Consider the following 24,627-nt stretch of genomic DNA (forward strand, 5'->3'; position numbering starts at 1 on the left):
GCGCTGCGTGTGTGGCGGCGGGCAGGGAACGAGAGGGAGAGAGATCGATGTAGAGAGTCAGTTGCTAGGAAGGGTGAAAAGGTTAGAGGCTGACATGGCAATATGGGAGGCATGGTAAACAAGTGATAGGTAGCGCATGATAGCGATAGAACGAAGCAACTAGCAAGCAAAGATAGAAGTGATATCGAGGGTAAAGGTCATCTTGCCTGAGATCCCGCAAGGAAGAAGAACGAGTCCATGAAGAAGACAAATGAACGTAGTCGAACGAATCCTCACAACTCCGGAACGAAACCGAAGCTAACGAGAGAAGCAAACCGGAAAGAAACAAACAATATGGTAAACACACAAGCATAAACATGGCATGATGCACAATCAAGTATGATGCATGTTCGGTTTAAAGAGGCATGGCATGACAATATGCACAAACAACACTACAAGTTAAGTGGAGCTCAATATGCAACGAGTTGCATATTGGCGAAACACCACATCAATTATTTAGTTCTCTCTCGGTTATGTTACCAAACAATATTAAATGTTGTTAAGCATGGCAAGAGGTGAAGCATAATTGAACTAACTATTTAGGCAAGTTTAAATGAGGCTGGAAACAAGAAACAACAATTCCGGAAATCCCCATATGTCATTTAGCAATTTAATGCAAACACAATTTTAAGCATTTAAATGTTGTTATCATGATGCGGATGACATATACAAGTTTTATGCAAGTTTATGAAAACGTTAACATGAGCATGATACGAGGCATTTGTCGCCATGGCGGAAGGAAAAAGGTGCCACGGCGGTGAAACGGAAATGGTGCCACGGCAACATATCGGTTCCAGTAGCTCACGGAGATACCGGTGCAAAAGGAAATGGGCGTGAGTGTGTCATGCAAGGATGGTGGGGTGCTCCCGGGTTCCGGGTTCCCACGGGACGGCGGCATGGCAAACGCGTAACGTGCAAAGACAAACGGGCACGGTGCAAACACGAGCATCTCATACAACACACATTCATTCGCTCACGGGCGGTCGTCATCTCGGGATTATACCTTCGAAGCGTGCATTTCGGAGCGGTTCGGGTTCGGTACGATGTAGAGGAAGTAGCCGTTCTTGCAGCGGTCGTAGTGGAAGTAGTTGTACTCGTGTCATAGTGGAAGTAGAGGTACATGACATCTTGTCGAAATCACGGCAACGGTAGTTGTACACACGTTGTAGTCTAACTTGACGGAACCAATGTCCTCGAGGGTAGTCGTGGTACTTGGGGTCTTCGGACTTGCCGATCTTGGTTCTTGCGACGGTAGTCGTTCACGTTTCGTAGTCGTACACGTGTCTTCGGGTTCATAGTTGTACTTGGCGTTCAGAGTCCGGGTCTTGTCGGTCCAAAACGAAGGAACACCAGGGCCTCGTTTGGCAGCAGCAAGGAGGCGATGGAACAGCAGGCTGAGGAAGATGCGGCGCTGGGCTGGCCTGCCGGAAGTTTGGACAATCCGGTGTGCCCTGAGAACGAGATATGTGCAGCTCCTATCGGGATTTGTCGGCACAGCGGGAGGCTTTGCTGGTCTTGTTTTACCATTGTCGAAATGTCTTGTAAACCGGGATTCCGAGTCTGATCGGGTCTTCCTGGGAGAAGGTATATCCTTCGTTGATCGAGAGAGCTTATCATGGGCTAAGTTGGTACACCCTTGCAGGGTATAATCTTTCGAAAGCCGTGCCTGCGGTTATAGGCAGATGGGAATTTGTTAATGTCCGATTGTAGATAACTTGACACTTGACCTCTTTAGAATACATCAACAGCGTGTGTAGCCGTGATGGTCTCTTTTCGGCGGAGTCCGGGAAGTGAACACGGTTTTGGGTTATGTTTGACGTAAGTAGGAGTTCAGGATCACTTCTTGATCATTGCTAGCTTCACGACCGTTCCGTTGCTTCTCTTCTCGCTCTTATTTGCGTATGTTAGCCACCATATTTGCTTAGTGCTTGCTGCAACTCCACCTCATTACCCTTTCCTACCCATAAGCTTAAATAGTCTTAATCTCGCGGGTTTTGAGATTGCTGAGTCCTCGTGACTCACCAGATACTATCACAACAGTTGCAGGTCCCGATGATACCAGTGCAGGTGATGCAACCGAGCTCAGATGGGAGCTCAACGAAGATCTTAGTTGTTGCTATGTTTTGTTTCTTGATGATCAGTAGTGGAGCCCAGTCGGGACGATCGGGGATCTAGCAGTTGGGTTATCTTCTTTTCTTTTGGCTTTGTCCGTAGTCGGACTATGTGTGTACTCTGAATGATGTATGAATAAAATGTTCATTGTGTGAAGTGGCGATTGTAAGCCAACTCTTTATCCCATTCTTGTTCATTACATGGGATTGTGTGAAGATGACCCTTCTTGCGACAAAACCACAATGTGGTTATGCCTCTAAGTCGTGCTTCGACACGTGGGAGATATAGCCGCATCGTGGGTGTTACAAGTTGGTATCTTCCCCAAGTTGCCTTTGTTTTCCCGCCTTCCCACCCTTTTTCTTCAAGGACTCAGATTTCTTAATCGGGTATTCATTTTATTGATGGGAAGTCTCTCCATTCTTTTCCGTCAATGTTCTTATTCGGTGATTCTCAGGAAGATACTAACAGAGCTTCAAGTTTATTATTCTTCGTCTCTTTTCGTCTTCGGTGGATCCAATTCAAGCTTTGTCAAGCATATCCTTTCCCCGTTTCAAATGTTTTCCCATGCCGGTGCACCTCTTAATTGCTCACCTCTCTCTATGCGTATCTGGAGTGCTCAAGATATCTTAGAAGATTTGTGTCTTCATTATCAATCTGTTCAAGCTATTTTGAGATTATTATCTCATTCAAGTCATTTTATTGAACCAGTGCAATCTCTCTTCAAAATTATTCAATGGTGTATCTTTTAGTGGGCCCTAACCCACATGTCTTTTCCCAGGATCTTACCTGACTCTTTTATTTTTTCGGAGCTATTCCAAATTCTTTTCAAGTTTGACATAAGAATGATTTCTCAACAGTCAAATGTATCCTCCAAGTTCGCTTTCATATTCTTTTCATCGCTGGTTCAACCTTTCTGCTCTTCATTCCGGAGTATCTCAACAATTCATGGTGGTTCTCATCTTCATTCTCAACATTTGAAGACTGAAGAAGGATTTCTCCTAAATCTTGGTCCGTTCTCTTGAAGATTCATGGTTCTATATTTTTACCATCCTCTCATAATTGTTTTCGATTGTGAGAATTCTTTTCACCCATCGAGAGCAATTCAGGAGTCTTTACAGTTTGATTCTCCGGAGCTCATCTTCTCAGAATTATTCATTCCAACTTTCAGTTCTCGTTCTCCAAATCTTACCGGTGAATCATTCAAATATTCTCTAATCAATTCATGATCCCTTTGTTCTCATGTATCTAAATTTCTCAAGTATCTTCGTTTGTTTTCAAATTCTTCCCGGTGTTTTGCTATCTTTTCTTTTCTTACGGTGGTTCTTTCAACATTCCTCTTCCGTTGTTATTGTATCAATTCATTCATTGTTTCCAAATCCAACCGGTGGTTCCATCAATAACTTCTCAAGTTTGCGCCATATCTCTATCTTTAATCATTTTCAATGAGAATAAGTAGTATGCCAAATCCGTTGCTTGTCATCAATTTAATTTGATGAAGGATAAGCATACAATAAATCTTATTCTTATTTTCCTTGAGGTGATTCAATTCTTTTCTTCCGGAGATTGTTCATGATGAAGTAATTCTCGGTTCTAGTGTTCATCTTTTCTTTCCGGAGTTCCAAGTTATCTTGGTTATATCATCGCGAAGCTCCATCTAAATCATTGCAAGGCTTCACCTTGTGTTTTCAATTTCTCTTCCTTTCTATCATTCTTTTATTACCGGAGTTCTTCATGGAGGCTCTACATGGTGGTCCGTTAAGGATTCTTTTCATTCTTCAATTGTTCTTCAAGATTTCTCTCGAGGTTATGATCCGCTAAGCTATACTCAAAACTAAACATGGTGCTCAACACATGTTTTGTTTTGAGGAGTTCAAGTATTCTTCTTCTTGCATTTCAAAGTGCAATTCTTCCTACCTTATATTTTGAGATGGTGTTATGTCACTCTTGACAATTTTCCATTCTTGTTTCATGATTCATATGTTGTCAAGAACGAGGTATTTTAAATCCATCAATCTCTTCGTTGGAGTTATCTTGGTATAGATTTCACCTAAAGCCCTCCCTAAGGAATGTTGTATCGTGGTGCTTATCAATGATCCAAGTTTTCTCCTATCCTCTCGGCAAAAGCAATTTTCATCTCTTCGTTGATCTCAAGCAAGCAATTGTTTCCATTAGAGGCCGGTTGTCACCTCATAGTTTTGAGATGTTTTCCATAAGACCACTACAAGCTTATTCATTTTGTTGTTGGTTTTTCCCAACAACCCTATTGTAACCTTCTTGGAAGGGTGCTTTCCAAGCTCATTTGTGGCAGAAGTTGGCATTTTATTCTCCATTCCTTTATTCCAATGATCTATCTTCTATTATTTCTTCCGGAGGCATTGTGATGTCGCTCTTTTCACTCATCTTGTCGAATTGAGGATCATGTTCTTTTCGTGCTTATCCATTTAACCGAAGTGTTGTGTCACCTCTTCAAGTTCTTTTCATCTTATCAAGCCTTGCATCTCTTTTCAACCGGAGTGTTGTCTGACTTTGATCTTCCTTGTTCCTTGTTTATCTCGTTTCAACCAGAGTGGTTCCAATTCCTTCTTGTCCATTGTACTCGTCTTTCATAGCTTTGCAACCTCCAAGGTTCAAATGGTGTTTCTATTTTCTACCGCAGTGCTCTCAATCGTGTTCAACTCCCTTGTGTTCTTTCTTTCAACTTTTCAACCTCTCAAGGTTCATTGGTTTCACTCGTTTGTCAAAGAAGCAACTTAGTTTTACCTCTTATCTTCCTCTTCCGTTTCTCTCCGGTGCCATCCTAGATCTCGGGACGAGATCCTCTTGTAGTGGTGGAGTGTTGTAACGCCCCGAGACCGACGCTCCAGAAGACTTCCAGCTACTCCGAGGTTCGTCGTGTGATTTGTTTTGTTTGTTGCATTCTTCTTAGCTTCATTTGCATTGCATCATGTCATCATGCCATCATATCATTAATTTTAAAAACTCTTCTAAATAAACTATATGGATCTTTGATCCATTTAAATTGAGGAAACTCACATGGTGGGTTCTCTTTAAAACATACCCTCCCGATATTTAGGGAGATATTATAAAAATATTCCATTGTTTTGGAATCACCCATGAACCCACTTGCAATATATCCCATGCCGTTGTTATCTCAATTCTTGGTCTCCAACCTTGCCAATAATTCTTTTATCATTTTACGGAGCCCCACCGAAATCCTCAACATTTTTGGACCTTCCTTTTATCAAGTCCTAGTTCAAACCCATTTGAATTAATTCAAATGAGTTTGAATTTAAATCTTTCAATCATGGCCTTTCTATTTTTCTTGGAACGAGCATATTTTTGCGAGTCCGGGAAAATTATCCCCATGCGCAAATCTTTCCCTAACCCTCTCTTCTTTTCTTCTCTCTAATTTCTTTTCTGCTAAAGAGTTAAAGAAGAGGAGGAAGAAGCTTTGCAGCCCAACTGGCCGGTTCGGCCCACCTAATCCCCACAGCCCATCTAACCCCTCTAACCCTAGGCCCCGACTCTCTCCATCGATCTCTCTCCCTCTCGTTCCCTGCCCGCTGCCACACACACAGCGCCCAACACCTGCGCCCGATCCTCTCATCTCCTCTCCTCGATCTCCTCCCTCGACCCGCATCACCTCCTCCCGTGCTGCTCCTCACCCGCACGCCCCTTGCCGCCTCCCTCACCGGAGCGAGCTCGTCCCCGCCGCGCCAAGCCCCTCTCCATCGACCCCATGGCGCGCCTCCCCTACCAAGCCCTGCCGCCGGAGCTCGCCTTCGTCCCGACTCCGGCTGGATCAGGCCCCTGCGCGCGACCCCGCCGCCTTGCTGCCTCCTCCCCGCAACGTCGCCTCGCCCTTGTCGTCCGCCGCCTCCACGCGCCCTGCCGTCCCCGTGCCAGGACCTCCTCGCCCTTCTCCTCGCCCTGTGCGCCCGACGTTGCCCCGTCTCCGCTCGCCCGCATCTGCCTCTCCGCCCTGCGCCCCTTGCCGCCTCCTCCGCTGGTGGCGACCACCAGGAGCTCCACCAGGAGCCCGGAGTCCCCTGCCTCCTCGTTCGCTTCAAGTCCCCGCCATCAAGCTCCATGCCGCTGCCCCTGTGTGTTAACCAAACCTTCCCCAATGCCATCTGCTACCGTGGACCGACAAGTACCGCAGTGCTCGATGCCCTTAGGACCCCGGGAAGGACCTCGGGTACGATTACATGGTGACACGTCAAGTACCTCTGCTGCCGTCTCCGAAATTGCCAAGTACCACGACTACCCTCAAGGACGTTGGCTCCATCAAGTTCGACTACAATGTGTGTACAACTACCATCTCCATGTACAACTACTTCCACTACCGCCACGAGAACAACTACTTCCCACGACGACCCGTGAACGTCTACTTCCACTACCGTCGCAACATGAACAACTACTTCCACTACGATATGTACCACTATCGTCGCCACGTGAACAACTACTTCCCTCGACGATTTTGAACCGCCCCGAAACGCACGCTTCAAAGGTATAACCCGAGACGACCGCGATGAGATGCCCTTGCATGTATGAGATGTACGATATGTTTGCACCGTGCCCGTTTGTCCTTGCAAGTTCCTCCTCGTTTGCCATGCCATCGACCCGTGGGAACCCGGTAACCGGGATCACCCCACCATCTTGCATGACTCGCTCACGCTCGCCTCCTTTTGCACCGGTATCTCCGTGAGCTACCGGAACCGATATGTTGCCGTGGCATCATTTTCGGATATGTTGCCGTGGCATCATTTTCGGATATGTTGCCGTGGCACCATTTTTGTTTCGCCGCCGTGGCACCCTTTTCGTTCCGCTATGGTGATCAAATGCTTCATAACATGCTCATGCCAACGTTTTCATAAAATTGCATAAACTTGTATATGTCATCCGCATCATGATAACAACATTTAAAATGTTTAAAATTGTGTTTGCATTAAATTGCTAAATGACTTATGGGGATTTTCCAGAATTGTTGTTTGTTGTTTCCGGCCTCATTTAAACTTGCCTAAATAGTTAGTTTAATTATGCTCCACCCCTTGCCATGTTTAATAACATTTAATATTGTTGGGTACATAACCGAGAGTGAACTAAATAACTTGATGTGGTGTTTCATCAATATGCAACTCGTTGCATATTGAGCTCCACTTAATTTGTAGTATTGTTTGTTGCACTTTGCCATGCCATGCCTCATTAAACCGGACATGCATCATATTTGTTTGTGCATCATGTCATTTTTATGCTTGTGTGTTTACCATGTTGTTTGCTTCTTTCCAGTTTGCTTCTCTCGTTAGCTTTGGTTTCGTTCCAGAGTTGTGAGGATTTGTTCGACTACGTCCGTTTGTCTTCTTCATGGACTCGTTCTTCTTCCTATCGGGATCTCAGGCAAGATGACCATTACCCTTGATATCACTTCTATCTTTGCTTGCTAGTTGCTTCGTTCTATCGCTGTGCTGCGTTACCTATCACTTGTTTACCATGCCTCCCATATTGCCATGTCAGCCTCTAACCTTTTTCACCCTTCCTAGCAAACCGTTGTTTGGCTATGTTACCCGCTTTTGCTCAGCCCCTCTTATAGCGTTGTTAGTTGCAGGTGAAGTTGAAGATTGCTCCATGATGAACAGGATTATGTTGGGATATCACAATATCTCTTATTTAATTAATGCATCTATATACTTGGTAAAGGGTGGAAGACTCGACCTTTTGCCTGGTGTTTTGTTCCACTCTTGCCGCCCTAGTTTCCGTCATACCGGTGTTATGTTCCCGGATTTTGCGTTCCTTACGCGGTTGGGTGATTTATGGGACCCCCTTGACAGTTCGCTTTGAATAAAACTCCTCCAGCAAGGCCCAAACTTGGTTTTAACATTGGCCACCTAAGCCTTTTTCCCTTGGGTTCTGCAGACTCAAGGGTCATCTTTATTTTACCCCCCCGGGCCAGTGCTTGTTGTGAGTGTTGGTCCAACCTGTCAACCGCCGGTGGTCACCAGGGGCAACTCTGGGCTGGCCTACCGGAAGTTTGGACAATCCAGTGTGCCCTGAGAACGAGATATGTGCAGCTCCTATCGGGATTTGTCGGCACAGCGGGAGGCTTTGCTGGTCTTGTTTTACCATTGTCGAAATGTCTTGTAAACCGGGATTCCGAGTCTGACCGGGTCTTTCTGGGAGAAGGTATATCCTTCGTTGACCGTGAGAGCTTGTCATGGGCTAAGTTGGGACACCCCTGCAGGGTATAAACTTTCGAAAGCCGTGCCCGCGGTTATGTGGCAGATGGGAATTTGTTAATGTCCGATTGTAGATAACTTGACACCAGATCTGATTTAAAACGCAACAGCAGCGTGTGTAGCTGTGATGGTCTCTTTTCGGCGGAGTCCGGGAAGTGAACACGGTTTTGGGTTATGTTTGACGTAAGTAGGAGTTCAGGATCACTTCTTGATCATTGCTAGCTTCACGACCATTCCGTTTGCTCTCTTCGCGCTCTCATTTGCGTATGTTAGCCACCATATATGCTTAGTCGCTGCTGCAACCTCACCACTTTACCCCCTTCCTATCCATAAGCTTAAATAGTCTTGATCTCACGGGTTTTGAGATTGCCGAGTCCTCGTGACTCACCAGATACTATCACAACAGTTGCAGGTTCCGATGATACCAGTGCAGGTGATGCAACCGAGCTCAGATGGGAGCTCAACGAAGATCTTAGTTGTTGCTATGTTTCGTTTCATGTTGATCAGTAGTGGAGCCCAGTTGGGACAATCGGGGATCTAGCAATTGGGTTATCTTCTTTTCTTTTGGCTTCGTCCGTAGTCGGACTATATGTGTGTACTCTGAATGATGTATGATTTATTATATGTTCATTGTGTGAAGTGGCGATTGTAAGCCAACTCTTTATCCCATTCTTGTTCATTGCATGGGATTGTGTGAAGATGACCCTTCTTGCGACAAAACCACAATGCGGTTATGCCTCTAAGTCGTGCTTCGACACGTGGGAGATATAGCCGCATCGTGGGTGTTACAGAGAGACTGGCACCCGCTAGCCACCTTATGCAACAAGTGCATGTCAGTCGGTGGAACTTGTCTCATGTAAGTGTATGTGTAAGGTCGGTCCGGGACACCTCATCCCACAATACCGTCGAAACAAGGTAGGACTAGTAACGGTAAGCATATTGAACAAAACCAACGCCCACAACTACTTGTGTTCTACTCGTGCAAAGAATATACGCATAGACCTAGCTCTGATACCATTGTAGGGGAACGTAGCAGAAATTCAAAATTTTCTATGCATCACCAAGATCAATCTATGGAGATTCTAGCAACAAGAGAGGGAGAGGATGAGCATCTTCATACCCTTGAAGATCGCTAAGCGGAAGCATTACAAGAACGCGGTTGATGGAGTCGTACTCGTGGCGATTCAAATCGCGGAAGATCCGATCTAGCGCCAAACGGACAGCGCCTCCGCGTTCAACACACGTACAGCCCGGGGACGTCTCCTCCTTCTTGACCCAGCAAGGGGGTAGGAGAAGTTGAGGGAGAACTCCGACAGCACGACGGCATGGTGTTGGTGGAGCTCGTGGTTCTCCAGCAGGGCTTCGCCAAGCACTATGGAGGAGGAGGAAGAGTTGGAGGAGGGAGGGGCTGCGCCAGGCGAAGGGTGTGGCTGCCCTCTCTCTCCCTCACTATATATAGGGGAAAGGGAGGGGGGGTGGAGGAGGCGCCCTAGGGTTCCCTAGGGGATGGGTGGCGGCCACAGGGGAAACTCTAGATGGGTTTGGGCGCCCCCACCCCTTGGAAACTTGCCCCCCAAGCCGGGAGGGGCGGCTGCCCTAGGGGAGGCGCCCCCACCTCTCCAGGTTATGTGAGAGGGGTTGGGAGGGGCGTACAGCCCCTTAGTGGGCTGGTGTGCCCCCTCCCCTTGGCCCATAAGGCCCCCCAACGCTTGCCGGGGCCTCCGAAACACCTTTCGGTCATGTTGGTCGTCACCCGGTACTCCCAGAACAATTCCGGACTCCAATACCCTTCGTCTAATATATCGATCTTCACCTCCGGACCATTTCGGAGTTCCTCGTCACATCCGGGATCTCATCTGGGACTCCGAACAACCTTCGATAACCACATACTATTTCCCATAACAACTCTAGCGTCACCGAACCTTAAGTGTGTAGACCCTACGGGTTCGAGAACCATGCAGACATGACCGAGACACCTCTCCGTCCAATAACCAATAGCGGGATCTGGATACCCATATTGGCTCCCACATGTTCCACGATGATCTCATCGGATGAACCACGATGTCGAGGATTCAATCAATCCCGTATACAATTCCCTTTGTCTACTGATACTTTACTTGCCCGAGATTCGATCGTTGGTATCCCAATACCTCGTTCAATCTCGTTACCGGCAAGGCACTTTACTCGTTCCGTAATGCATGATCCTGTGACTAACTACTTAGTCACATTGAGCTCATTATGATGATGCATTACCGAGTGGGCCCAGAGATACCTCTCCGTCATACGGAGTGACAAATCCCAGTCTCGATTCGTGCCAACCCAACAGACACTTTCGGAGATACATGTAGTGCACCTTTATAGCCACCCAGTTATGTTGTGACGTTTGGTACACCCAAAGCATTCCTACGGTATCCGGGAGTTACACAATCTCATGGTCTAAGGAAATGATACTTGACATTTAGAAAAGCTCTTAGCAAACGAACTACACGATCTTGTCTATGCTTAGGATTGGGTCTTGTCCATCACATCATTCTCCTAATGATGTGATCCCGTTATCAATGACATCCAATGTCCATGGTCAGGAAACCATAACCATCTATTGATCAACGAGCTAGTCAACTAGAGTCTCACTAGGGACATGTTGTGGTCTATGTATTCACACATGTATTACGGTTTCCAGTTAATACAATTATAGCATGAACAATAGACAATTATCATGAACAAGGAAATATAATAATAACCATTTTATTATTGCCTCTAGGGCATATTTCCAACAGTCTCCCACTTGCACTAGAGTCAATAATCTAGTTCACATAACTATGTGATTGTAATGAATCCAACACCCATGGGGTTTGATCATATCTTGCTTGTGAGAGAGGTTATTAGCCAACGGGTCTGAACCTTTCAGATCCGTGTGTGCTTTACAAATCTCTATGTCATCTTGTAGATGCAGCTACCACACGCTATTTGGAGCTATTCCAAATAACTGCTCTACTATACGAATCCGGTTTTACTACTCAAAGTCATCCGGATTAGTGTCAAAGTTTGCATCGACGTAACCCTTTACGACGAACTCTTTTACCACCTCCATAATCGAGAAAAATTCCTTAGTCCACTAGTTACTAAGGATAACTTTGACCATTGTCCTGTGATCCATACCTGGATCACTCTTGTACCCCTTGACCGACTCATGGCAAGGCACACTTCAGGTGCGGTACACAGCATAACATACTGTAGAGCCTACGTCTAAAGCATATGGGATGACCTTCGTCCTTTCTCTCTCTTCTGCCGTGGTCAGGTCTTGAGTCTTACTCAATACTCACACCTTATAACACAACCAAGAACTCCTTCTTTGATGATCTATTTTGAACTCCTTCAAAATCTTGTCACGACATGTATTCATTTGAAAGTACTATTAAGCATTTTGATCTATCCTTATAGATCTTGATGCTCAATGTTCAAGTAGCTTAATACAGGGTTTCCATTGAAAAATACTTTCCAAACAACCCTATATGCTTTCCAGAAATTCTACATCATTTCCAATCAACAATATTTCAACAACATATACTCATCAGAAATTCTATAGTGCTCCCACTCACTTATTTGGAAATACAAGTTTCTCATAAACTTTGTATAAACCCAAAATCTCTGATCATCTCATCAAAGCGTATATTCCAACTCCGAGATGCTTACTCCTGTCCTTAGAAGGATTGCTGGAGCTTTGCATACTTGTTAGCATCTTATAGGATTGACAAAACCTTCTGGTTGTATCATATACAACCTTTCCTCAAGAAAATTGTCGAGGAAACAATGTTTTGACATCCTATCTGCAAGGTTTGATAAATAATGCAGTAACTGCTAATATAATTCCAACAGACTCTTAGCATCGCTACGAATGAGAAAGTCTCATCGCAGTCAACTCCCTGAACTTGTCGGAAAACATCTTAATGACAAGTCGAGCTTTCTTAATGGTGATACTTACCATCATTGTCCGTCTTCCTTTTAAAATCCATCTGCACCCAACAGCCTTACGACCATCAAGTAGTTCTTCCAAAGTCTACACTTTGTTTTCATACATGGATCCTCTCTCAGATTTTATGGCCTCGAGCCATTCATCGGAATCCGGGCCCACCATCGCTTCTCCATAGCTCGTAGGTTCATTGTTGTCTAGCAACATGACCTCCAAGACAGGATTACGTACCACTCTGAAGTAGTACGCATCCTTATCAACCTATGAGGTTTGGTAGTGACTTGATCCGAAGTTTCATGATCATTATCATCAGCTTCCACTTCAATTGGTGTAGGCGCCACAGGAACAACTTCCTGTGCCCTGCTACACACTGGTTGAAGTGATGGTTCAACAACCTTATCAAGTCTCCACCATCCTCCCACTCAATTCTTTCGTGAGAAACTTTTCCTCTAGAAAGGACCCGTTTCTAGAAACAATCACTTTTGCTTCCGGATCTGAAATAGGAGGTATACCCAACTGTTTTTGGGTGTCCTATGAAGATGCCCGGATTGAGAGATATGAAGTCTCCAATAAGTTCTATAGCTGCAAGATGGAAGAGAATAGTTCTGTTAGTGAACATATACTCAAAATGTCTGGGTATAATAATCACTTGATTCAACTGGCAGTTAATCTTCCTGATGATAGTGTCATTGACAGAATTCTTCTGCAAGGGATGGACAAGTCTATTCCCGAGCTCTTCGCAATGCTAAAAGCTGCGGAGGTAGAATCAAAATGGAGCATCAAGTGATGATGGTCAACAAGACTACTAGTTTCAAGAAAAAGGGTAAAGGGAAGAAGAAGGGGAACTTCAATAAGAACGGCAAACAAGTTGCTGCTCAAGAGAAGAAACCCAAGTCTGACCTAAGCCTAAGACTGAGTGCTTCTACTTCAAGCAGACTGGTCACTGGAAGCGGAACTGCCCCAAGTATTTGGCGGATAAGAAGGATGGCAAGGTGAACAAAGGTATATGTGATATACATGTTATTGATGTGTACCTTACTAATGCTCGCAGTAGCACCTGGGTATTTTTTTTGGACAAAAACAGTGGGGGAAATCCCCACTGTGATTCTCTTTTTCATTAAAATAGGGGGACAGTTACATATGGATTTACATGATGGATATAATTCATGACATTGATGAGTCTACAAATGATCTAGCCAACTTTTCATGCCCTCTTTCAATCCTGGTTTTGCCTTCTTTATAATCATGCAAAAGTGCTCCTTGAAAGTGGCAATACAGAATGTCATATTTTTGACCTTGTTGTAAAAAATTATGCTATTTCTGTGTTTCCATAGACTCCAGCATCGAGCAATTAGAATATCTTTCTTCAGTTTCTTAGGGTCCTGTTTGTTACTATGATCAATCTTAGCTTCATTATTGATGACATTATCTGCAGCAGCCTGGTCCTTGAAGCCCCTGATGAGCTTGGCAATCCTGTTGCTCCTCCTGCAGAAGGTGTCATCTATGATCTTCTTCTTTTTCTGCCTGTTAGAGGGTTTCTGAACTTCAGCAAACTCCTGACCTGTGATCTCCTCAATGCTAACAGAGCTGGCATTCATAGGTGGTTCATTCTGGATGGTTTGGATCTGCAGATAACATCTTTTATTGTTACCATTGGTGCCCACAACATCGACCACATTGCAGGAAGCATTGACAATCTGGCTGCCACCCAGTTTGGGAATTATGTCCTGAGCATTTGTCACCAAGTTGCCAATAAGTTCCTGAAGAACATTAATGTGCTCAGTAGCACCCTCAACAACAATGTTGCTAGTCTGCAAAGGCTGGGAACTGCTAGTGGATGGTATGTCATTGTAGCTCATGCTGCAGTTATTGGGGATAAACACAGGACTAGGAACTTTCTGAGAACTGGGTTGTGAGGCAACAGGATTAATTGGGATGTAATCAGGCCCAAGAGTCTCATGAGGTTCAGCATAGATTGTACTGGAGTGTATCTGAATCGGAGATCTTACTTCCTCCAAAACAGGTGCCTCAACATGATCAACATTAATTTCAGCACCTGGGTATTTGATACTGGTTCTGTTGCTAATATTTACAACTCGAAACAGGGACTACAAATTAAGCGAAGATTGGCTAAGGATGAGGTGACGATGCGCGTGAAAAATGGTTCTAAAGTCGATGTGATTGTGGTCGGCATGCTACCTCTACATCTACCTTCGGGATTAATTTTAGACCTGAATAATTGTTATTTGGTGCCAGCGTTAAGCATGAACATTATATCTAGATCTTGTTTGATGCGAGATGGTTATTCATTTAAATCAGAGAATAATGGTTGTTCTATTTATATGAGTAATATCTTTTATGGTCATGCAACCTTGAAGAGTGGTCTATTTTTATTGAATCTCGATAGTAGTGATACACATATTCATAATGTAGAAGCCAAAAGATGCAAAGTTGATAATTGTAGTGCAACTTATTTGTGGCACTGCTGTTTGGGTCATATTGGTGTAAAGCGCATGAAGAAACTCCATACCGGTGGACTTCTGGAATCGATTATGAATCACTTGTACTTGCGAACCATGCCTCATGGACAAGATGACTAAAACGCCGTTCTCCGGAACTATGGAGCGAGCAATAGATTTGTTGGAAATCATACATACTGATGTATGTGGTCCAATGAACATTGAGGCTCGCGGCGGGTATCGTTATTTTCTCACCTTCACAAATGATTTGAGCAGATATGGGTATATCTACTTAATGAAACATAAATCTGAAACATTTGAAAAGTTCAAAGAATTTCAGAGCGAAGTGGAATATCGTCGTAACAAGAAAATAAAATTTCTACGATCTAATCGTGGAGGAGAATATTTAAGTTACGAGTTTGGTTTACATTTGAAACAATGCAGAATAGTTTCGCAACTCACGCCACCCGGAACACCAAAACGTAATGGTGTGTCCGAACATCATAATTGTACTTTACTAGATATGGTGCGATCTATGATGTCTCTTACTGATTTACCGCTATCGTTTTGGGGTTATGCTTTAGAGACGGCCGCATTCACATTAAATAGGGCACCATCAAAATCCGTTGAGATGACGCCTTATGAACTGTGGTTTGGCAAGAAACCAAAGTTGTCGTTTCTTAAAGTTTGGGGTTGCGATGTTTATGTGAAAAAACTACAACCTGATAAGCTCGAACCCAAATCGGAGAAATGTGTCTTCATAGGATACCCAAAGGAGACTATTGGGTACACCTTCTATCACAGATCTGAAGGCAAGACTTTTGTTGCTAAATTCGGATCCTTTCTAGAGAAGGAGTTTCTCTCGAAAGAAGTGAATGGGAGGAAAGTAGAACTTGATGAGGTAACCGGTTCCTGTGATGACTACACCAATTAGTGAGGAGGCTAATGATATTGATCATGAAACTTCAGATCAAGTTACTACCGAACCTTGTAGGTCAACCAGAGTAAGATCCGCACCAAAGTGGTACGGTAATCCTATTCTGGAGGTCATGTTGCTTGACCATGGCGAATCTACGAACTATGAGGAAGCGATGATGAGCCCAGATTCCACAAAATGGCTTGAGGCCATGAAATCTGAGATAGGATCCATGTATGAGAACAAAGTATGGACTTTGGTTGACTTGCTCGATGATCGGCAAGCCATCAAGAATAAATGGATCTTCAAGAAGAAGACTGACGCTGATGGTAATGTTACTGTCTACAAAGCTCGACTTGTTGCGAAAGGTTTTCGACAAGTTCAAGGGGTTGACTACGATGAGACTTTCTCACCTGTAGCGATGCTTAAGTCTGTCCGAATCATGTTAGCGATTGCCGCATTTTATGATTATGAAATATGGCAAATGGATGTCAAAACTGCATTCTTGAATGGATTTCTAGAAGAAGAGTTGTATATGATGCAACCGGAAGGTTTTGTCGATCCAAAAAGTACTAAAAAAGTATGCAAGCTCCAGCGATCCATTTATGGACTGGTGCAAGCCTCTTGGAGTTGGAATAAACGCTTTGATAGTGTGATCAAATCATATGCTTTTATACAGACTTTTGGAGAAGCCTGTATTTACAAGAAAGTGAGTGGGAGCTCTGTAACATTTCTGATATTATATGTAGACGACATATTGTTGATTGGAAATGATATATAATTTCTGGACAACATAAAAGGATACTTGAATAAAAGTTTTTCAATGAAAGACCTCGGTGAAGCTGCTTATATATTGGGCATCAAGATCTATAGAGATAGATCAAGACGCTTAATTGGACTTTCACAAAGCACATACCTTGATAAAGTTTTGAAAAAGTTCAAAATGGATCAAGCAAAGAAACAGTTCTTGCCTGTATTACAAGGTGTGAAGATGAGTCAGACTCAATGCCCGGCCACAGCAGAAGATAGAGAGAAAATGAAATATGTTCCCTATGCTTCAGCCATAGGCTCTATCATGTATGCAATGCTGTGTACCAGACCTAATGTATGCTTAGCAATAAGTTTAGCAGGAAGGTACCAAAGTAATCCAGGAGTGGATCACTGGACATCGGTCAAGAACATCCTGAAATACCTGAAAAGGACTAAGGATATGTTTCTCGTTTATGGAGGTGACAAAGAGCTAGTCGTAAATGGTTACATCAATGCAAGCTTTGACACTGATCCAGACGGTTCTAAATCGCAAACCGGATACATGTTTATATTGAACGGTGGAGCTGTCAGTTGGTGCAGTTCTAAACAAAGCGTCGTGGCGGGATCTACATGTGAAGCGGAGTACATAGCTGCTTCGGAAGCATCAAACGAAGGAGTCTGGATGAAGGAGTTCATATCCGATCTAGGTGTCATACCTAGTGCATCGGGTCCAATGAAAATCTTTTGTGACAATACTGGTGCAATTGCCTTGGCAAAGGAATCCAGATTTCACAAGAGAACCAAGCACATCAAGAGACGCTTCAATTCCATCCGGGACCAAGTCCAGGTGGGAGACATAGAGATTTGCAAGATACACACGGATCTGAATGTTGCAGACCCATTGACTAAGCCTCTTCCACGAGCAAAACATGATCAGCACCAAGACTCCATGGGTGTTAGAATCATTACTGTGTAATCTAGATTATTGACTCTAGTGTAAGTGGGAGACTGAAGGAAATATGCCCTAGAGGCAATAATAAAGTTATTATTTATTTCCTTATATCATGATAAATGTTTATTATTCATGCTAGAATTGTATTAACTAGAAACATAATACATGTGTGAATACATAGACAAACATAGTGTCACTAGTATGCCTCTACTTGACTAGCTCGTTGATCAAAGATGGTTGTGTTTCCTAACCATAGACATGAGTTGTCATTTGATTAACGGTATCACATCATTAGGAGAATGATGTGATTGACTTGACCTATTCCGTTAGCTTAGCACTTGATCGTTTAGTATGTTGCTATTGCTTTCTTCATGACTTATACATGTTCCTATAACTATGAGATTATGCAACTCCTGTTTACCGTAGGAACACTTTGTGTGCTACCAAACGTCACAACGTAACTAGGTGATTATAAAGAAGCTCTACAGGTGTCTCTGAAGGTACATGTTGAGTTGGCATATTTCGAGATTAGGATTTGTCACTCCGATTGTCGGAGAGGTATCTCTGGGCCCTCTCGGTAATGCACATCACTATAAGACTTGCATGCAATGTAGCCAATGAGTTAGTTATGGAATGATGCATTATGTAACGAGTAAAGAGACTTTCCGGTAACGAGATTGAACTAGGTATTGAGATACCGACGATCGAATCTAGGGCAAGTAACATACCGATGACAAAAGGAATAACGTATGTTGTTATGCGGTTTGACCGATAAAGATCTTCGTAGAATATGTAGGAGCCAATATGAGCATCCAGGTTCCGCTATTGGTTATTGACCGGACACATGTCTTGGTCATGTCTACATAGTTCTCGAACTCGTAGGGTCCGCACGCTTAAAGTTAGATGATGGTTATATTATGAGTTTATGTATATTGATGTACCGAAGATAGTTCGGAGTCCGGATGTGATCACGGACATGACGAGGAGTCTCGAAATGGTCGAGACATGAAGGTTGATATATTGGACGACTATATTCGAACACCGGAATGGTTCCGGGGGCTATCGGATGTATACTGGAGCACCGGGGGGTTACCGGAACCCCCCGGGGGGTTAATGGGCCTCATGGGCCCTATGTGGATAAGAGGAGGGGCGGCCAGGGCAGGCCGCACGCCCCCTCCCCCTCTAGTCCGAATAGGACAAGGAGGGGGGGGGGGGTGCCCCCCCTTTCCTTCCTCTCCTCTCTCCCTTCCTTCCCCTCTCCTACTTCACGAGAAAGGCTTTCGCCCCACTATATTGATATAGCAACCGTCCGATACAACAAAGAGTCCAATGCTGGGGCAAACAACACAAGCATGACCAAAAGAAACAAAAGAGAAAGAAGAGAGAAAATAATGTCCACAGCGTCGGATCGACGAAAACGATGATAACCCAAAACCGTTGCGCCCACCGGAGATGTACCACCTCGCTCCAGGCACCTTGAACCTCCGCATACCAAGCAGGACTAGGAAAGGAGGGAGTCCTACTCCCGGTGGGAGTAGGACTCCTCCCTGGCGCGCCTCCTCCTGGCCGGCCGCCCCCTCCCCCTTGATCCTTTATATACGGGGGCACGGGGGCACCTCTAGACACAACAATTGATATCTTGATCTCTTAGCCATGTGCGATGCCCCCCTCCACCATATTCCACCTCGATAATATTGTAGCGGTGCTTAGGAAAAGCCCTGCATCAGTAGAACATCATCGTCTTCACCATGCCGTCGTGCTGACGGAACTCTCCCTTGAAGCTCGGCTAGATCGGAGTTCGAGGGACGTCATCGAGCTGAACGTGTGCTGAACTCGGAGGTGCCGTGCGTTCGGTACTTGATCGGTCGGATCATGAAGACGTACGACTACATCAACTGCGTTGTGCTAACGCTTCCGCTTTCGGTCTACGAGGGTACGTGGACAACACTCTCCCCTCTCATTGCTATGCATCACCATGATCTTGCGTGTATGTAGGAAATTTTTGAAATTACTACGTTCCCAACAGGAAGAGCTGATGCAAGAAAGGAATCGAAGATATGCAAGTGGAGGTGCAGTTGATCTTCCATGCTTTGAAGATGGAATTGATGGAAGAGTTGCAGCTCAAATGAGCAATCATCAAGCAGAGGCACTCGTAGGGTTGGCCAATCAAGTATTGGTGATGCTGAAGGCACTGGTGGCAGCACTCATTGTACCTGTAGTGCTTTTAGATATTTCTCTGGTGAAGAAGTGATGGAGTTGATGCAATATGTAGTTGATGCAGATGAACTGGTAGTATGAAGTGATGGAGTTGATGCAGTATGTAGTTTGTTAGCAGATGAACTAGTAGTATGAAGTGATGCTTTTGCATTGTAAGTCTGAAGTTGATGTAGTTTCCAGTTTGCAGCTGGAGTTGATGTAGTGTTGTTAGTCTGAAGTGACAATCTTTTGCATTCTAAGTGATGCTTTTGCAATATGTAAGCAAGTGACAATCTTTTAATGCAAATGGAAGTTAATTTGGCATGTTGAAGCTGTTGATGCTGTCATATGAAGATATCATTTTTATGCCAGTTGATTCCGTGTACATTAGAGATCATCATATTTGATGTCAAATGGAAGTTAATGTTGTGCAAGTTATCATGTTGTTGTCATATGTAGAGATCATCATATTTGGCTTCTGCGTACATTGCAAAGCTATTTGATGCTGTTATCATCTTGTTGTACATTTGACCATTTGACCTTTGTTATCATCTTCTGTGTACAAGTGCATTCAGGGCGAAAACCATAAGCATAACCAGCAATCCGTATCTGGGAAGTACCAACAATTCAGATACACAAGTGCATTTAGTTACATAATGATCAACAATTGATCCATACTCATGTGTACACATCAGTATGGATCAATTATAACATTTCTCATCAGTCACATACTACTACATCATGCTTAAGAAGTAAAGGATGCTACACAATAGGTACATCATCTGAAGATGTCAAACATAGAAGTGCTTTTGGTCTTGCTGGGAAGCACAAGATCATCATCTGAATCAGGCTGTGGACCTGCAAGCCTCTTGCCAAGAGCAATACCTATCAGCCTCATTTCCTCCTTCCTAGCCTCAGCAGCAGCAACCTTGTCTGCTCTTTTTCTTGCTACTGCAGCTTCTTTTTGTGCTCTCTTCTTGGCAGCAGCTTCCTCCTTTTGAGCCTTCTTCTCAGCTTGCTGCTTTGCTTTATGCTCAGCAGCCACAGCTTTCTGGGTCTCCATAATGACCTGCCTTGTCTCTTCCCTAGCCTTCTTTGCTATTTCAGCTTCTTCTTTTCTCTTCTCTCTCTTCTAAGCTTGTGACTGCCTCTTCCTCTCTGCTTCCAGTGCTTTCTTCTCCTCTTGCTGATGTCTCTTCCCGGAAGCTTCCTCTGCTTTCTTTAGTTGTTCCTCCCTTCTTGCTGCAAGAAGTTCTTATTTCTTACCTTCCAGTTCTTTGTCCCTCCGCCTCTTGAGGAAAAGCAATCTTTTGGCCAAGTCACCTTGCTGGATTGTACTTGAGCTCCCATTGTTGCTTGTTTTACCTTGGGTTTGATTGAGCATGGCCCTGGCAGCAGATATGAAAGTTGATTCTGGTATAGGCCCTATTGCAACCACTCTTGGCAGAGGCCTCTGGATGAAAAATGTACATATTACAGTTCAGAATAACATGTTTTATCAATGAACTTAAGATCAATTACAGGAAACAAGGACATTTACTTACATTCTGAACCATATGATCAACCATAAGATCTTTTATGACATGATTTTCTGGAGAGTTGTGCTCCCATTGAAGTGCAAGTAATTATGAATCATATCTTTGCAATATTTCTGATTATACAACTGTGCAAGAAAACCTACAGTACAAATGATGGAAGATATACCTGAGTAATGACTTGCTCATCATCTCCTACATTTGGATCAGCTTCTGCATTACTAGCTTCCACATTTGGACGAACTTGTGCATTAGCAGCTTCATCATCTCCATGTGGTGCTAGTGGAGCTTGCACATTTGGAGGGGGCAGCCCAGCCTTGAGGTACTTGCAGCCTTTGATATTGTGGTCTGGCTCTCCACAATAGTTGCAATGCATGATCACACCATGCCTTGACATTTTTTTGCCACCATTGCTGCAAGAAACTTCATGTGGGGCCTTCCTTCTGCTCTTGCATGGCCTGCCTACCTGCTTGCTGTACAATGGTGGCTTAATTGGGGGTCCATTCATCCTCTCCCATTCTGTCTTATCTCTGCAGGGGCAGATGATGTTGTTGTATGCTATCTTGAACATTCCAACAGAATAACATTGGTTAACCAAGAGGAGGGGATCCACTCTCTCATGTCTAGCACATGCTATAGCATGTACACATGGTGTGCCACCCTTCCGCCACCTCTTGCAGCTACACTCATTACTGTGCCAATCAACAATGTAGTCAGTCCCTCTATCACCAACCTGAAAGACTCAATCACCAGCCCCTTCAACATAGCAGGTGTTTGCCCATTCAGTTAGCTTATCAACCTTTTTCTTTATCTTAGGGCATATGTTTCCTTCCATCTTTTCCGCTTCTATCTGCTTGGTGTAGTGCCTCTGCATCAATTGCCCTTCAATCCTTTCCAGCATTGACAATATTGGTAGCTCCCTAGCATCCAATATGTACCTGTCCATGTAAAGCACACATCACAAAATATTTCAATAGAGTAACAACTAGCATATGAGAACATCCACTACAAAAAAATACACTTCCGTGATGATACGTGTTTGTCATAGTATGTCGCGTTTTTGTCATGCATGTACATCCATGACGATTTTATGACAGAATCAAGATAGTCATACCTGTGCTGTCGTAGAAGTGTTCCATGACATCACCAAAATTATCATCACGGAAGTGTCCACTTCCATGACGATAAATCACGCGTCACAGAAGTGCTTTCGTCAAGGGTGACCGACACGTGGCATCCACCGTAACGGAACGCCGTTAAGCTATCAGGTCAGGTTTTGGATCTGATAACCCGTTAACAGCCCCGACCAATGGGGATTTTCCACGTGTAAAATCATCATTGGCTGGAGGAAACACGTGTCGGCTCATCGTTGGGACATATGTCATCCACTCATTGGACAGAAGGCGCCTATGATATGTCGACACGTGGCACGGCCCATCAAGTTTAAATGGGCCGGCCCAACTAAAGGCCCACAAGATTTTGCGGACCATAATGGGCCGGCCCAGCTAAAGGCCCACGAGATTTTGCAGACCATAATGGGATGGCCCAGCTAAAGGCCCACAGGATTTCGCGGGCCATAATGGGCCGGCCCAGGTAAAGGCCCACAAGATTTTTGTGTGCCATAATGGGCCGGCCCAGGTAAAGGCCCACAAAATTCTTGCGGATCATAATGGGCCGGCCCAGCTAAAGGCCCACGAGATTTCGCCGACACTAATGGGCCGGCCCAGCTGTAGGCCCACAAGATTTTGAGGACCATAGTAGGCCGGCCCATTAACTGGCTGCCATGTTTTGGGCCAAATGCTGGCCCATATTTGATCCGGTCCATTAATGGCCTGCCACGTTCCGGGCCTAATAATGGCCCATATGAGATCCGGCCCGTTAAAAGCCTCCCACGTTCTGGGCCAAATCACGACCCAGATCAGGTCCGGCCCTTTAAGAGGCTTTGGCCTCAATTATGGCCCATATCAGATTCGGCCCGTTAACTGAACGCTATGCTTTTGGGCCCACTTGCAAAAGACCCATTTAGTAATTCAACCTGATATTAGTTTCGGCCTGTTAAGGGCCCGTTTAACATTTTGGCCCTATATTAATTTCAGCCTATTAAAAGCCCGTCATATAGTTGGGCCTAACTACGGCCCGATTTGCATCTGGCCTGCTCGCAGCCGATATCTGATTAGGCCAAACAAGGACCGAGACAATTTTGGCCTGTTAAAAGCCCGTGATTTGATTTGCACAATCATGGGCCGGGGTCCATTTCGGGCTGCTGCCGGCCCGTGAGCTGTTCGGCACGTTTCAGGCCCAACCTACTTCTCAGCCTCCTAAAAGCCCATTGAGTTTTCTTGCGAAAAGAGGGCCGGGGGTTACTCGGCCTATTAAAGGCCTGAATCTACTAGTGGGCTAGTTTGACGGGGCCCATGATGCGGGTCATACATCGTGATTGCATGACGGCTCGATTATGTACCGTAATTTTACGGTTTGACCGCTTTACTGCGAAGACAGGATATATATACAGTAAAATAACTGCAGCATTGTGAATAAGAGAAAACCTAGACTATACAATAAAGAAATTACGACATATTTCATCCACTGGGCATCAAAGTTCACCACTATGATAATAAAGCACAAGCAGACAGCAGATTACATACACTGGGTATCAAAGATCGCCACCAGTGCAAATAAACACGCCGACAAAATAATATACAAAACCGACAGCACTTCAATAGAGTTCAAGAAAGGTTAGCCCTCCTGGCGAGCAGCACAAGCACCTGAGCAAGATGATGAGATTGCGCTTGTTCAACACTTATATCTTCCTCACTCTGAAAGATAAACAAGCAGACAAATGACAGGTTTTGCACATAAAAGTAGCAGTGCTGACAATTCATCACATTTCTTACTGACGAATAAAGTGACACAGTTTAAAAATGCATTAACAAAATATGGTATTGTCCAGGTCAAGACATGGCAGGAAATGACATTGTGAAGGAGTTGGCAGCTTCACGACACCACTGGATTACAGATCAAGAACTCATAAGTATCAATGGTTAGTGTGCTGTCAATTTATCCCATTTCAGATTGGCAAATAAAGAGATGGTTTAAATAATAGTAGAATGATATGACATTGTTCATAGTTAAGACATTGCAGAATATGACATTGTGTTGTAGTGGGTAGGTTCACCACACCACTGGATTACGGATGAAGAACAGAACCATACATGCAGTGCAAAAGAAGATCACTTGCTCTGTATAGTTTTATTTACATGGTATGAAGAATGAACTTGGTTGTACAATTGAAAACTTAAATTGAGAAGGATAAACTTTTGTTTATGAACGACATAATAAACTTTAAACATGCAATTTGATGCAAACACCAAAAATAAACAGTTGTTGCAGTCATGCCTAACCAAATATACACAACAAAATTTGAAGGCTTGAAAAGGACAAACTTACATTACTGGTGAAGACAGG

The sequence above is a fragment of the Triticum dicoccoides genome, chromosome 1B, assembly GCF_002162155.2.
Source record: "Triticum dicoccoides isolate Atlit2015 ecotype Zavitan chromosome 1B, WEW_v2.0, whole genome shotgun sequence".
NCBI lineage: Eukaryota > Viridiplantae > Streptophyta > Magnoliopsida > Poales > Poaceae > Triticum > Triticum dicoccoides.